Source organism: Bos taurus, chromosome 10 (genome assembly GCF_002263795.3).
Source record: "Bos taurus isolate L1 Dominette 01449 registration number 42190680 breed Hereford chromosome 10, ARS-UCD2.0, whole genome shotgun sequence".
NCBI classification, from domain to species: Eukaryota; Metazoa; Chordata; class Mammalia; order Artiodactyla; family Bovidae; genus Bos; species Bos taurus.
The window spans coordinates 88,001,472-88,016,476 of record NC_037337.1 but is presented as its reverse complement, the minus strand read 5'-3'; the positions used below and the strand labels follow the sequence as shown (position 1 = coordinate 88,016,476).

Here is a 15,005-nt window from a genome sequence, read left to right as displayed (position 1 = left end):
TCCGTCCCCCCCTTAAAGGGCCAGCGCGTCCCCGCCGGGGCCTCCGCCTCCCGCAGCCATTCTTCACCCCCAAGTCATGACCGGGACGCCGGTGGGCGTGTGCTCCCTTCTTATCCCCTCTCTGGGAGCCGCGAAGCCGGAGCAGAGCTCCTGGAGGGTGGGGGCGTGGGAAGTGTTCGCAACGTGCCAAAGCGAGCGCAAACTCCACGGAGATTCCGGGCTTGGAAGGCTAGCTGTTGGATACTTCCTAGGGAGACTGCCTGTCTGGGGCGCTCAGGGTCTAGAAACTAGACTATGGCCTGGAAGTCCAGGGTCCTAGACCGGATTCAGTGGTGGATTTCGCGTGGGGACGTCCAACAGATCACTGCCCTCTGTGGACCTCGGTTTCCCCCATCTGTCAGCCGAGGTCTTCCCACTGGGTGAGCAGAGACCTCCCAGCGCGCGTGTTCCTGAGAGGAGGCTATCCAAAGGTCAGGATCACGACCTCTGCAAGTGAAGGCTTAAAAACCCATCCGCTTCCACCCCGTGACCTGCACCGGCGATAGCGGGGTGCGCCGGCTTCTCCCCTTGTGGGCCTCCCTGGACTGTGGGAACCCTGACGCACACGACGGTGGCGGGGTGGGGGTTGGGTGCGGTGAGGGTGCTGCGCCTGGGTCTTAGGACCGTGACCCATGGGAGGCGATGGCTAGGGAGGATCAGCCGGCCCAGAAAAATGGCGAAAGTACGGGTCACCTGTTGTGTGCAGGGCGTGGCGGGGTGGGGGGTGGGCAGGACTGCGGAGACCCAAGACACCCTCCCTGCTCCTCCCCATTCCACAAAGTGGTGGCCTGAACCAGGAGCAAAATCAAGGAACTTGACCAAAATACCAAAATGAGACAGCTGGGGTGACGGTACATGCTTTGAGACTCTTCCCCTTGCCCCTCCACCAGCAGTTAGAGTGAAAAAGTAAATGCAGCTTCCTGGGCCCCCTGGCAGACAGATTCAGCTTCCTTAGGCTGTGATTGCTGCTTGTTGTTTCTCAATGTCCCCAGGGCTGGGACTGAAAAGGCCTTGGAGAATCCCGAGGTACTCAGTGGTTTATCATCTGTTCCTTAGAGTTGCCCCTGGTGTCTGAATCCTGGGGCCCCTAGATCCAGGAGCAACCTCTTGCTGCCTCCAGTGTCAGAAACCAGGGGTGATCAGAAATGGGAAGGGTCAATGGACTTCAAGAAAGCTGGTTAAAGGACTTGTCTGGTGGTCCAGTGAATAAGACACTTCCCTTCCGATACAGGGAACATGGTTCAATCCCTGGTCAGGACATTAAGATCCCACATGCCATGTGATGCTGCCAAAATAAATAAAGGCTAGTTAAGAGAGAATGCTTTTAAGATCTTGAGGCAAGAAGTATTGAATGCAGGAGGAGAAAGGGACGACAGAGGATGAGATGGTTGGATGGCATCACTGACTCAATGGATATGAGTTTGAGTAAACTCCCGGAGCTGGTGATGGACAAGAAGGCCTGGCGTGCTGCAGTCCATGGGGTTGCAATGAGTGAGACACGACTGAGAGACTGGACTGAACTGAACTGAGGCAAGAAGACGCTAAGCTGGTGGATAACACCAGGGACCAATAATTGCAATCTATTCATTGTTTTGGTGGGGAAACCCAGCCTCAGAGAATCATTTCCTCAAGTCACACAGCTAATAATTTGAACTGAATTCTTGCTTCTCCGGACACTTAGCTTTCATCAGGCATCTTGCCTCTTGTGCTAACTAAGTGGTTGTGGTTGTTTTAAAGTAGATGTGCAAGTTCTTTACCACTTTTCTCAGAAGACGGAGTCTGATTCCCTTCTCATTAATGTGGGCAGGACGTAGTGACAGGCTTTTCATGGATAGAAGGTGGTGGAAGTGATGGGATGATGCCTGAAGCCTAGGTCATTAAAAGGTGACATATCCTCTGTCTCTCTCCTTAAAGGAGGCTGTCTCCTACTCTCTGAGGACGCCCACCCTGGGAGCCGAGCCGCCACGTTGTGAGGAAGCACAAGCCGCATGGCGGAGGTGACACGAGGTGACCTGGCCGATACCTTCAGCTCAGCTCAGCTTGGCTCTCGGGCAACAGCTGGCCTCAACCACTGGACAGGTGGTGAACTGAGCTGATTCTGGCCCCAGCATTTGAGTCTTCCAACCAAGGTCCCAGATGTGGAGCAGAGACAAGCCAACCTCACTGCGCCCTGTCGGAATTTCTCTCCCACAAAAACTGGGAGATAAGAAGTGATCATTAATGTTTTAAGCCAGTAAGTTTTGAGAAACTCTTGAGATTTTATTATTTATTACACTGAGATTTATTATTGAGATACTTTATTATTATACAGCATTAAGTAACAAATACTGTGGGTTTCCTGAAACGATAAATAGTAAAATAGATTGGGGGTATTTATTCAAACAGTAATACCTATCGAGCACCTTCTATGTGCCTGATTCTGTACTAGGGACTGGGGATACAGTGGTGCATAAGAGGGACATGGTCTTTGTCCTGGCAGGCCTGTGGTCTACCAGTGGAGGAGATGTTTAGGCACGATTCCAGTAGAGTGCTTTGCTAGATGCTTTAATGCATGGTACAGGAGTGCTTACCCCAAACAACTTTCCGGTCAGGTGGGTTGTTGGGGAAAGAAGAAATGAGTTGGCCACAAGGCCAGCATGGTCTTGGCCAGAAACTTCTCTGTAGTGTATTCTTAGAAGTTGTGAGGGATGGGTGTCAGGCAAGGAGGGTGGGGCATGCAAGTAAGTTAGAAAATGGCCAAACTGGAAAAAGATGTATCTAACGCTCTCTCATTTTAGCTGAAAGCCCAGAAAGGACTAGTGTCTTGCCTGGTGTCACACAGCTTGTGAACTGGGCCCAGATAATGTGTCTTGCCTCAAATCCTCTCATGATTCCCCTATACCAATGCCCAGAGAGCAATACTACTAACCAACACTTGAATAACTCATTATTTGGCTCAAAGCTCTATGAACGTTGTCTGTCTTCACAAAAATGCTGGAAGAGGTTCAGTTCAGTTCAGTTCAGTCGCTCAGTCGTGTCCAGCTCTTTCCAGGTGAATCACAGCACACCAGGCCTCCCTGTCCATCACCAACTCCCAGAGTTCACCCAAACTCATGTGCATCGAGTTGGTGATGCCAGCCAGCCATCTCATCCTCTGTCATCCTCTTCTCCTCCTGTCCTCAATCTTTCCCAGCATCAGGGTCTTTTCAAATGAGTCCTCTTCGCATCAGGTGGCCAAAGTATTGGAGTTTCAGCTTCAGCATCAGTCCTTCCAATTAACACCCAGGACTGATCTCCTTTAGGATGGACTGGTTGGATCTCCTTGCAATCCAAGGGACTCTCAAGAGTCTTCTCCAACACCACAGCTCAAAAGCATCAATTCTTCGGCACTCAGCTTTGTTCACAGTCCAACTCTCACATCCATACATGACTATGGAAAAACCATAGCCTTGACTAGACGAACCTTTGTTGGCAAAGTAATGTCTCTGCTTTTTAATGTACAATCTAGGTTGGTCATAACTTTCCTTCCAAGGAGTAAGAGTCTTAATTTCATGGCTGCAATCACCATCTGCAGTGATTTTGGAGCCCCCCAAAATAAGTCTGATGCTGTTTCCACTGTTTCTCCATCTATTTGCCATGAAGTGATGGGACTGGATGCCATGATCTTAGTTTGCTGAATGTTGAGCTTTAAGCCAACTTTTTCACTCTCTTCTTTCACTTTCATCAAGAGGCTTTTTAGTTCCTCTTCACTTTCTGCTATAAGGGTGGTGTCATCTGCATATCTGAGGTTATTGATATTTCTCCCGGCAATCTTTATTCCAGCTTGTGCTTCCTCCAGCCCAGCGTTTCTCATGATGTACTCTGCATATAAGTTAAACAAGCAGGGTGACAGTATACAGCCTTGATGTACTCATTTTCCTATTTGGAACCAGTCTGTTGTTCCATGTCCAGTTCTAACTGTTGCTTCCTGACCTGCATATAGGTTTCTCAAGAGGCAGGTCAAGTGGTCTGGTATTCCCATCTCTTTCAGAATTTTCCAGTTTATTGTGATCCACACAGTCAACGGCTTTGGCATAGTCAATAAAGCAGAAATAGAAGAGGTTAGGACAAGTTAATTCCCATTTTACGGATGAAGAAAGGATGCACGGTGAAGCTAGGCAACCTAAGTACTTAGTTCAGGAGCTGGCACATCAGTGACTTTGATGATGACAAGGATGATGGTGATAATGATGCCTAGCTCACATCATGTATCACTGTTGGGATCATCACACTCCAGACTAATGTTCTGAAAACTAATACACAGATGCCTAGCTCACATCATATATCACTGTGGTGAAACTCTGGACTAATGTTTTGGAAACCGATACACAGTGTCTTTATAGCAACACCAAAACTGATATTAATTTGCTCCAACTCATTTTCTGTTCTTGTGACACTGAAGCTAGAGTAAAATTGCTGGAGAGGAGAATCTGGTTGACGTAGCTTGTGTCTTGGGCTCACCCCTTGGTGGGAGGAGGCCAGGGCAACTTCATTAGCTGTCCCCAAAAGACTGCAGATGGTGGTGGAAGAGGGGCTGCCTTAAATGAAAATGGGATCCTGTCAGTAAAAGAAGGACATGGAAGTACACGATTGTAGATGTGTTTATTAAGGATACTCTATGTTTGCACTGTCCAATATGGTAGCCAGAGTCATGTGACTATTTGAATTTAATTAACATTAGATAAAATTTAAAACTCAATTCTTCAGTCACACTGACCGCATTTCAAGGACTCAGTAGCCACCTCCCATTTACAGTTACTGTTCTGAGCAGTACAGATTATAGAACATTTCTACCATTGCTGAAATTTCTATTAGACAGTACTGCTTTGGGATTATTACTTGGAATCCAGCTCTTTCTGCTCTTCTTTTATTCCATACATTGTGAATATGGAAATAGCCAAAAAGGCGAGTCAGACTCTTCATTCATTTATTCAGCAAACGCATACTAAGTGTCTACTCTGAATCATACATTATTTTAGGCTCCAGGATGCCTGGAAGGGATCATGGAGATATTTGGTCTAATGGATCTCATATGAGAATCATCTGGGGAGTTCTTTAGAGTACTGATACCCTGCCCTTCCCTGGTGGCTCAGATGGTAAATAATCTGCATGCAATTCAGGAGAACTGGGTTTGACCTCTGAGTTACGAAGATCCCCTGGAGAAGGGAATGGCAACCCACTCCAGTATTCTTGCCTGGAGAATTTCATGGACAGTGGAACCAGGTAGGCTATGGTCCATAAGGTCGCAAAGACATGACTGAGACACACACACACACACACACACACACACACACACACACACATATGCACACCACACCCTTCCCAGCAGAGATTCTGGTGAAATTGGGATGGGGCATGCACACCCATAGGTTGGAACAGCTCCCTGACTGATTCTAATGTGTAACTGGGCTTGAGAACCACTGCAATCTGGTCGGACTGGTGACGTGAGTTGCTTTAGATAACCTGAAAACCTGAGTCAGCGTGGGTCTGACCTCCATCCTGGGCTTCTTACAACAGAATCAGAGTTCTCCCTGCATTTGGCATCTGTCTGAATCAAATGCACAGTTCTCAGAGAAGAATGAGTCTGCTCTTCTTTAGTCCAAAAGGAATCCAGTTCACTTCTGATAGAATGCCAACAGAACTCTGGTTTTAAAATGCTTCTGTTTTAAGTTGTTTGAGTAGTTTTTTTGCCTGGAGCTGTGTTACTCAGCCAAGTTGGTGAAAAACCTATATAAAGATAGCACCCTTTCCTGAGCCTCTACTATAGGTCTGCTCATTAATCCCCAGGACGTTCGGAAGGTAGGTTTGCTAATATCAGTTTATAGATGAGCAAACAAAGATGCAAAAAGATTGAGAATTATAACTCATCTGACTTGGTACAGTTGGGATTCCAATCCCAGAGTTGGTACTCTTTCTCCTTCGCCACCTGAGACTACCCCGTAGTTGAGAGTGCAGGGTGACTGGCAGACAGTGGTGCCCTGCTCTGGATCTGCGTGGAAAAGGAAGCTTTGTGCAGGTGAGATGCAGTCCTTTGTGGGTCAGGGGAAGCGCCAAAGCTGATGTGACCCAGACAGTGAGCTCAGAGAGGGTCCTGGGAGCCTGGAGGGAAGAAAATTCAGAGATAAGACAGGGGAGGGGATTTGGATTGGAGTTCTCCTTTTCGCGGATGGTTGTGCCTGGATTCCTTTTATTAAGGAAATTAAAGGAATTTGGAGAAAGCAGCTAAGAGCAGTGTTGTACCTGGAGCAGTTAGTGCTTAAACACCTAGAAATTATGGTGTATGTTTGGTGTGGTGGTTGGTTTAGTCACTAAGTCATGTCCAACTCTTGTGACCCCATGAACTGTTGCCTGCCAGCCTCCTCTGTCCATGGAGTTCTCCAGGCAAGAATACTGGAGTGGGTTGCCATTTCCTTCTCCAGGAGATCTTCCTGATCCAAGAATCGAACCCAGGTCTCCTGCATTGCAGGCAGATTTTTTTTTCCGGACAGAGCTAAGAGAGAAGCCCATGTTTGGTGTGAGCATTAGCTATTCTTGGCCTGGATTCCTGGGGGCTGGCAGAGTGTCTGTGTCACCGTGTATCTTTGCAGTCTGAGACCCTGCCTGATACTTCCTGGGCAGCCTGGCCTGGCCTCGGGGGGCTGCGAAGGGGCAGGACTATTGTGCTTATTCCAGAGAACTTTAACAGTGAGGGAGGGAGACCGCGTGCCCCTGCCATTCTCTGGGGCCACCTATTTAAGATCCAGACCGTGGAGAGTAGCAAGGGCTGGACTCAGAATGGATCGAGGTTCGTGTGCATGGCATTCAGCAGGTCTACGTGGGAGTGAAGCCACGACTGGCCATAGAAAGAGCAAAGGATATCACAGCCAGAAGGACCCTGCTCGTCCAGGTTTCATTTCAGAGTTGGGAAACTGAGGCTCAGAGAGGTGACGAGACTTGCTGAAAACTGCACAGCCTGTTATTGGCAGGGACCACACTGGCATCGTCTCCCTTCTCGTCCAATATGCCTTCCCTGATGTCTTTTTTTAAAAATTATTTTTGGCTGTGCTGGGTCTTTGTTGCTGCCCGGGCTTTTCTCTGTCTGTGGTGAGGGAGAGATACTCTCTGGTTGCAGTGCATGGGCTTCTCATTGCAGTGGCTTCTCCTGTTGTTGGGCACGGGTTCTAGGGTGCATGGGCTCAGTAGCCATGGCATGTGGGCTCAGAAGCTGAGGCTCTCGAGCACAGGCTCAGCAGTTGTGGCACATGGACTTAGTTGCTCTGAGGCATATGGGATCTTCCCGGACCAGGAATTGAACCTGTGTCTCCTGCATTGGCAGGTGGATTCTGTACTGCTGAGCCACCAGGGAAGCCTCTCTTGATGTCTTTGGTATCAGGGAAAAAGCCAGCAGTAGATGAGCCCTTGACAGCTTTACAGTGCAAAGGGATAGAGTTGGGCTTCTCACACTTGTTCCACAATGTGGCCGAGCTGGGTGTATCTGTAGGTAGATGTGGACGAGTGTGTGTTTAGGAAGGCTCTGTTCAATCTGGAGGACGGAGTGGTGGCCTCTCCCACTTTCCAAGCAAATCATACTTATCCAGACTTGCTTCCCTCCTTTGTTAGGAAATTGGCGTTTCCTTTGACTTTGTTCTCCTCGTCCTGTGGCCTGGAGGTGTTTGGCTACTGGCAGGTTATCGAGTTGGTCAGCTGGGTGGGAATGGCTGGATGGTGGCAGCTGCTCCCAAGCACTAGCCAAGGCTCTGGCTGTAACAGAAAGAATCAAAGTTCAACCTCCCTGCTCACTGGAAGGACCCAAGACTTGGTGGCAACAAGAAGCAGATCCTGTTCTGAAATAGTGGTGCATCCTAAGGACTAAGCAAAACCATTTATGGGTTGTCGGACTATAGGTCCATGAGGAGGGTTAGGCTTATTTCTTGAGCCCTGGCTTTCAGGCAAGATTTCACTTTAGTCCAACCATTTCTGAGCATCTGCTTTGTGCATGGCATAGCCTAAGATGCTATAGGTGATGTAAAGATATGTAAGACATTACTGTGGCCCTCTGGGTTGTGTCTAGGAAGACAAGACCCTATAACTTGCTGAGCACTTACCACATGCCAGGTGCTGTCTACAGAGTTCTATATCATCTTTACCATGACCTTGCAAATTAGGATTCCAAGTTCCATTGTCAGATGAGGAGATGGCCTCAGAGAAGCTAAAGGACTGTTTCTGGGGCCTCGCCAGCGGGTGACTGAGAGCCAGGTTTCAGAGGCTGTGTCCTTTCTGCTATCCCAGGAGGCCACCAGCTAACCACAACACCTGGCAGAGTCAGGCCAGTGCCCCGACAGGCTCAAACGAGGTGTTTGGAAAGCATTGAGGAGGGAGAGATGCGCTCTAATCCAGGCAGCGGTGCTTGGTTTTAGGCACTGCTGGTGGTCGGGGCTGCACGGTTCTTGATTGTGATGAGCTGTCCTGTGCGTTGTGAGATATTCACAACATCCAAGGCCCCTACCCGCTAGAAGCCAGAAGCAAGTCCCCACTTGTGACAGTCACTCCCATTGGCAACCACTGGTTTTAGGTAAGCAGAGCCCTTCTAGCTGGGCCTAGGAGGATCTCATTGGTAAGACAAAGATTTGGGTGATAAATAAAGGAGGGGAAAAGAATCATTTGATTAGTGTGTTTCTGCTTGACAAAGAGCGTCCACTCAGATTTTCCAGTTTGGCCTTCCCACTGGCCCTGTGACTCGCTCTTGTCACATACAAAGCAAAGGACAGTCACATGAGTTGCCCCAGGACCTCAGTGCCAGCTGTGGGCTTCTCCTGGATGGAGCAGGTCCTCTATAGCCAGCTCCTTCCTGGCCTCAGTTAGTTCAGCCTGCACTTATTGCCCATTTTTTAACCTATGGCCCCACTCTCCTTCCAGGGAACTTTTAGGAAATTTGTTTCATCATCAACCCCCCACCCTATACCCAGCTAACGCCACCACCGAGTACAAACACCTGCACTTATTGTGTTAAGGGCTTTGTAGTCATCACCAGCACCCCTTGAGGAAAGTGTTCTTATCATCGGCATTCTGAGGCTAGAAGAGGCGAAGCAGCATGTCCGAGTTCACACCTCTGCTAAGCGGCAGGACTTGGGCCGTGGTCGTGAGAAGTAGCTGGAATGCCCTTCCCACCCCATCCATCGTGCAGAGGAAGAGGAGGCCGTGTTTCTGGTGGATCCCCCCCCTCTGCCCCGTGAAGGGCAGTTATCAGGCTTGTGTGGCATTCGGCTGTCAGGGAGGGCTTCCTACGAACAGGGCAGAGCGCCTAGTCGGGCTGCAAGACAAATGGGTGGCATATGTGCCCCAGATCAGCAGCGCACAATGGGCTTGTTATCTCGCCTCTGCCAGCAATGAAATAACAGTCTATTATTATTGCAGGAGGCAGAGAATAAATAAACACATTTGGGGCTGGGTTCTGAGATCATTTTTCCCTTCATGCTGATCCCTTCTCTTTGGGATCATGACCCCTTTGGGACCATTAGATCCAAAACTTGAGGGTTTTAGTCCCACAGAGTCAGACCAGCAGGTGCTAGTAGGTCCAAAATTATTCCTCGCAAGGAATCTTGAATTTTATGTTATGTCCAGCTCCATCTCTTCTTGGTGCTGCAGGGAGACAGAAGGTGAGTGATGGGACAGTTGAGGCATCCCTGGAGATGCGAGAAAAGAGTATCCTGGCCTGTTCTCACAGGCAGAGCTATGTTTGAGACCACATAGACTGTCAAGTTCCAAGGTTTCATGGCCTCTTGCCCCTCTCTGCCTGATACCAGGAAGTGAAGATCCTAGGAGTGGGCCTTTCCTGGTGGCCCAAAGGTTAAAACTGTGCTGCTAATGCAGGGGTTCGATCCCTGGACAGGGAACTAAGATCTCATATGCTGCTTGTCCAAAAGATTAAAAGAGTGACCCTTGACTAATCAAGGGTGAGAGTTGGTTACTAAGCCCCTGAGCCTCCTTGTTCCACAGGGGGGTAATTTTAGGCACATTTTATATAATCTCCGCAAGGGGCCCCCAGGACTGAGCCTCAGCTGCTCACAGTTTTACCCCTCTCATTAACAAACCACGACTTTTCTCCTTTCCTGTCACTTCCCCATTTGCTCACCAATGCCTCAAGCGATCACTTCCTCAATAAGCAACCTGATTGGACTAAAGGAGCATCTTGGTAGCATTTGGTAGAAGTGCAAAAGCAGTGTCAGAGTGTGCATCAGAACCTGGGGACTCCTAATGGAATGAATGGCTGGGCCCCACCCGCAGAATTTCTGCTTTAGCAGGTCTGGACGACATCTGAGAACCTGCATTGTTAACAAGTTCCCAGGTGCTGCTGTGGCTGGTCCAGAGCTTCACTTTGAGAATCATGTGCTAAAACATACTTTTCAAAAAGATAAAAACAGCTGTCATACATGTATAAAATGAATATGTGTTAAAGATTTATTTGTTATATAACGAGAGAACTAGGAAGTTGTTAAAACCAGTTAGAGGGAAAATTTTAACAGACTTAAATAAACAGTCGGAGAAGGCGATGGCACCCCACTCCAGTACTCTTGCGTGGAAAATCCCATGGATGGAGGAGCCTGGTGGGCTGCAGTCCATGGGGTCGCTGGTAGTCGGACACGACTGAGCGACTTCACTTTCACTTTTCACTTTCATGTATTGGAGAAGGAAATGGCAACCCACTCCAGTGTTCTTGCCTGGAGAATCCCAGGGACCGGGGAGCCTGGTGGGCTGCCGTCTATGGGGTCGCACAGAGTCGGACACGACTGAAGTGACTTAGCAGCAGCAGCAGTATATAATCAGTAATATTGAGATGAATTTGCCAATGGATGTAAAACTACTTAATATAGAGCAACAAACTGGAATGGGGTTCAGTTCAGTCAGTTCTGTCACTCAGTCGTGTCCGACTCTTTGCAACCCCATGAATTACAGCATGTCAGGCCTCCCTGTCCATCACTAACTCCCGGAGTTCACCCAAACTCTTGTCCATCGAGTTGGTGATGCCATCCAGCCATCTCATCCTCTGTTGTCCCCTTCTCCTCCTGCCCCCAATCCCAAAGTATTGGAGTTTCAGCTTTAGCATCATTCCTTCCAAAGAAATCCCAGGGCTGATCTCCTTTAGAATGGGGTTAGTTTTTCTAAAAACTAGTGTGTCTCTATAGGAGAAATTAATTTTCACTTTCATGGCTAAGAAACATTTGCATTACTTTCAGTTTTTCTACAACTAAACATCTATCCTTACAGGGTTGTAAACTAGCTAAGACCATAGAAGGACAACCATAAGCCTGCATCTTTGTGGAATCTGACAATCTCCAGAGAGCCCCTGGATCATTTGGAGGGCTTGTGGAAACACAGCTTGCCGGGGCCACCCCCAGAGTTTCTGCCAGGGTTGAGGAGATTTGGAGCTCTGACTTCTTAAAAAGACTTCCAGCCGATCTTCCCGTTCTTTGCCCCACCTTCACCCTCACTTCCAGAGATTTCTGGTGCCTGATGTTTGGGGCAGGCTATGTTCCTTCTTTCCCTAGCACTATGTAAGTATTTAACTTTCTCTACTGGCTAAGCTGTCAGCTCTTTGGCCATTTGCTTTCCGGTGTCCAGCGTTTTGTTGCTGTCACTTCCTCTCCTGTTGCTCTGTCATCGTGAGTTTCTGATTCCCTCCTTTAAAAATCCACATCCCTTTGTTGCCATTTTTGTAGAGTTTCAGAAGGAAGCGGCACCCACGGAATCCATCGTCTTGCCTCATGAGCCCCGTCACAGCACTCTGAAACGTGCTGTGGCCTGATTATCACTGTGCCTGTTTTAAAAGTGAGGAAAGAGACACAGAATTTACTTGACCATGAATCGACTTTTTCAGATCCCATTCCATTCCAGGCTTTTTCCACAAGAAAGATCATTCTAGCGTGTTCTGGTGTTCCAAGGTCCTTTCACAGCGTGTCTCTCATTGGCTCCTCATTACAGTCCAGTGAGACAAGCAAAGCAGATATGAGAGTCTCCTTTTTATGACTGTGAAGACTGAGCTCTGAAAGCGGAAGGGACTTGCCCAAGATCATACAGCTTAATGTGCTTTAAGCCTACTATTTCCAAGTTCAAGTTCCCAAGGTCAGTGTCCTTCCTCCTGATGACTCTCAGTTCAGTTCAGTTGCTCAGTCATGTCTGACTCTTTGCAACCCTATGGACTACAGCACGCCAGGCTTCTCTGTCCATCACCAACTTCCGGAGCTTACTCAAACTCATGTCCATTGAGTCGGTAATGCCATACAACCATCTCATCCTCTGTCATCCCCTTCTCCTCCCGCCTTCAATCTTTTCCAGCATCAGGGTCTTTTCCAATGAGTCAGTTCTTTGCATCAGGTGGCCAAAGTATTGGAGTTTCAGCTTCAACATCAATCCTTCCAATGAATATTCAGGACTGATCTCCTTTAGGATGGACTGGTTGGATCTCCTTGCAGTCCATGGGACTGTCAACAGCCTTCTCCAACACCACAGTTCAAAAGTATCAATTCTTCGGCACTCAGCCTGATGACTCTAGGGCCGCTTTAAAGAGATTTTTATATAATAAAACATCTGTGTGTGTGTGTGTGTGTGTTGTGTGTGTGTGTTTGTCTGTGTTAGTCGCTCAGTTGTATTAGACTCTTTGCAACCCCATGGACTATAACCCACCAGGCTCCTCTATCCATGGGATTCTCCAGGCAAGAGTACTGGAGCAGGTAGCCATTGCCTACTCCAGGAGATCTTCCAGGAATCAACCTGGCACTCCACACTGCAGGCAAACTCTTTACCATCTGAGCCACCCGAGAAGCCCTATCCAGTTACTCTACATATATTTGCTGAATGCCTGCTGTGCACCTGCCGCTCTGGGTGCTGGGCTTCTAAGGAAACGAGATGACCGGGAGTAGCAGATACTGCTGGTGCTACCCACACCCATGTCTCTCATCTCAGAGGTCACCTGCAGACAGCTCCTGCATGTGCTCATGGCCTCCTGCCTCTCTGCCTGAGCTATCAGGGAGTGAGGATCTTAGGAGTGACCCTCGAATGATCAAGGGTGGGAGTCGGTGGATAAGCCTCTGAGCTTCCTTGCTCCACATGGGATACTTTTAGGCACATTTTATACAGTCTCTATGAGGGACCTCCAGGACTGAGCCTCAGTTGCCCACAGTTTTATTACACTCCCCCCAGCCCATTAACACACCATGGCTTCCTCTTTTCCTATCACTTCCCCATTTGCTCATATATGCCTTCTGGGATCACTTCCTCAATAAGTGACCTGCTCTCAAATCCTTATCTTAGGGTCTGCTTTTGGGTGGTGAAGGGGGTGGGGGGAGCCACACGAAGATCCTGGGCTTCTAAAATCCAATTCCCTGCCCTTTTCCTCCCACCCTGAGGACACAGTCACCTCTCCCCTCAATGGTATAAGCTGCAGGAAGGAACGGACAGTGCTATTCATTCTGTATCTCGGGTGCTTAAAAAACTGCTTGGTACATGGCGCATGCTCAAAAAAATATTTGTTGATTCCATGAATAATGAGTATTGTTACACTGATCATAAGAGAGAGGAGTCCGAGAGACTCTCATGGAATGATGTAGGGGTAAAAAAGCAACAACGTCTGCCTCATTTTTGTGTTTTAGAAGTACTGTTAATATCCTGAAGATTTCATTTTTGGCCATTGTCTCCCCCAGACCAGCGGAAAGAGGAAGGAGGTGGGAACCTGAGCTGTGGTCTGTGGCAGGCAGTGCTTGCCAGGAGAGGGAGGGTGCCTGTGAGGCTGGCCTTGGAGAAGCGGCTGTGAGTCACTAGCTCAGACTCAGAGGCAGCTGAAAGTGAGGCCATTAGCACCGCCGGGGACTGTTCCCAGGAAGAAGCCAGCTCTGACCTTAGTGTGTTCTGTGCAGGGGAATTCCTGTGACGCTGGAGCGGGGAAGAGAAGCTGAAGCAGAGCCTCAGCTCGCACTGAGCGCTAGTCTACACTAACTCTCAGCAGTAGTTTCAGGAGCTTGTAGGTTGGATGACATCTTGTGTTAAGTGTCTTAAGTCCCTGAGTTTTGATCGAAGGATGTGCTTTTTGAGTTCTTTTTCCTTCTGAGGCCATCTGGTGGCTATTGGGGAAAATTCAATCTCAGACTGAGAAGCTGGTTTTTTTTTTCAATGAGAGTTTATTCCAGACCAGTAATTCTCTTCTTGGCCTCTGATGTCCGCCCCCCCTCCCTTTTTTTTTTGGGCTGTTCTTGGTTCTATAGTCTCAGCATCTTGGTTAATCAATAGCTACTGGGAAAGATGCCTTACGGGCGTGTAGAATCCTGGCTTTCCAAAATGATGTGTCCTGTAGTGTTGGTGAGAAAGAATATCTCAGATTTGCTTTAAGTTTCGTATTTTGCAAACTTTCCCCAGACATTATTTCCTTTAATTAGTATCTCTAATATTTGCCCACTACAATTGCCTAAAACATCACCTATTGCCTCTGTCACTTGACAAAACATACCTAAGACCTGTTCACTAGAAGCAGCATATCATTGAAACAAATTCAAGAAAACCTAAACAAATCGAAAACTAGATCATTTTCATAGCTTGGAAGACATAATACCATGAAGATGTCAGTTCTATCCAAATTCATCTTTAGATTTAGTGCAATCCCAATCAAAATACTGGCAGATTTTATTTTGTGGAAATGGACAGGCTGATTGTAAAAGTCATATGGAAATTCAAACAGCTGAGAAGAGTTAAGATCATTTGGAAGAAGAAAAAGAAAGCTGGGAGACGTATGCCAGCAAGATCAAGATGTATTAATATTATAAATCTGGAGTACTCAGGACAGTGGGGTATTCCCACTTCTACTCCATTTTGTTTTAAGGTTTCCTTGTTTGTGTGATTCTGAAGCCTGGGATGGAGAGTGTAGGAGGCATAGAGGTCCCAGTGTACATCTCTGCTTTCTTTCAGTTGTCTAAACCAGGCTA

The 15,005-nt window shown here is 47.9% G+C and overlaps 1 long non-coding RNA gene across 2 annotated transcripts in view; it reads left to right on the top strand.

The window, feature by feature from the left end:
- Nucleotides 1–59: 59 nt before the first annotated feature.
- LOC104973252 (uncharacterized) overlaps nt 60–15,005 on the top strand; it is a 35,254-nt gene continuing 20,308 nt past the window's right edge. The window contains exons 1-2 of one of the 2 annotated variants that reach the window (XR_809516.4): nt 60–470; nt 1,954–2,272. This is a non-coding gene — a long non-coding RNA (uncharacterized lncRNA). Of the gene's footprint in view, nt 2,273–15,005 lie in introns of both variants that reach the window. The other variant, XR_009496252.1, reaches the window with a different exon arrangement.